The 1,291-nt window shown below is 53.5% G+C and overlaps 1 protein-coding gene across 1 annotated transcript in view; it reads left to right on the top strand.

Moving 5' to 3' along the window:
* The window catches only part of CNTNAP2 (contactin associated protein 2), a gene marked incomplete at its 5' end in the record, with an annotated part of 1,317,366 nt that overhangs the window by 639,735 nt on the left and 676,340 nt on the right, over positions 1-1,291 (top strand). The gene's annotated exons all lie outside the window — the stretch shown is intronic.

The raw sequence follows: 1,291 nt of genomic DNA, 5'->3' as shown, positions 1-1,291 counted from the left end.
GAAGGGGTGATGGTCAGCCCCGTGGCCGAGGAGAAAGGCCTTCCAGGTGGACAACGAGGGGCCAGGACAGTGGCCCTGCCTCAGGTGCCAGGCAGGAAACGGGGCAGAGAGAGGGCCAGTGGCTGCAGGAGGGACGGGTGATGAGGGCACACAGGGAACCAGGCTTCCTGGAGGCCTGTGGAGCTGTCTTTTAAGATTTATTCATTTATGTGGAGTGATTTGTGTTGATTGTGTATAATATGTCACAACATCTTTTTTATAATGGGAAGCCATGTTGTCTTTAAAGATGCGTGGAATGGCCAGGCATCTGTCCCTGATGACATTGTCTCCAAGTTTGACTCACATCAGGAGCGAATTACTGTAATAAACCAAAACCCACTGCCACTGAGTGAATTCTACTCATCGCGACCCCCATTGGGTTGTCAGGGCGGTAAATCTTTAAGGAAGTAGATTGCCTCATCTTCCTCCTGCAGAGCAGCTGGTGGGCTTGACCTGCTGACCTTCTGGTTAGCAGCCACATGCCTTCCCCACTGTGCCACCAGAGCTCCTTGCTGTCATAAAACAAGACTCAAATACAGCAGCATGTCCTGCCTCAGAGGGTGGGTCCTTCTTTATTGTCACAGAGATGAGCCCCTGAGCATCCCATACACAAAGCCCTCTTCTGCCTGGTGAGAAAGGAAAGGGAGGCTCCCTAAGTCGTGGTGGGAACACAGTCAGTACCTCTCACCACATCACAAAGGAACGCTTCCGTCCCTGTGTGAAAACACAGATTCTTCTTCCCAGGAAAGAGTTAATGTCACCTTCAAGAAAGACACCCAGAAGCTCCAACTTGCTCCCCAGGTGGTGGGAGAGCTGCCTGCACTCTAGCGCTTCTTCTCGGGCCGTGATCCGCTGTTGTCTTTGGGCCGGAGGTGGTCGTGAGAGCCGCCCAGCGCCGCCGCATCGTCCCCTGCACAGGGGCTGTCTGCCTGGCGCACTTCATTTCTCGGTGCAGATCCGAGACACTCACACCCTGAGCAGCATGCGTGGCTGGCATTGCGGGTGACGCATAGCCAGCGTGTGAGGTGACGGTCACGAAGTGAGATTCCGAGCTGCACAGATGCTTGTGTGAAACGCACAAAATGAGTGTTTGAAAAGGAAAAAAGAACGTGGCCGCAACCTTCAAGCACTTTCAATGACATTGTGGCTGTTGGGTGTCGTCGAGTCAGCTCCGACTCATAGGGATCCTCCCTACAACAGAAGGAACCACGGACCAGTCCTGCGCAAATTCTGCGAGCAGGATAGAAAAACC

The sequence above is a fragment of the Orycteropus afer genome, unplaced genomic scaffold (genome assembly GCF_000298275.1).
Source record: "Orycteropus afer afer isolate SDZICR_OR568_19922 unplaced genomic scaffold, OryAfe1.0 scaffold00556, whole genome shotgun sequence".
NCBI classification, from domain to species: Eukaryota; Metazoa; Chordata; class Mammalia; order Tubulidentata; family Orycteropodidae; genus Orycteropus; species Orycteropus afer.
This window is presented reverse-complemented; position numbering and strand designations above follow the sequence as displayed.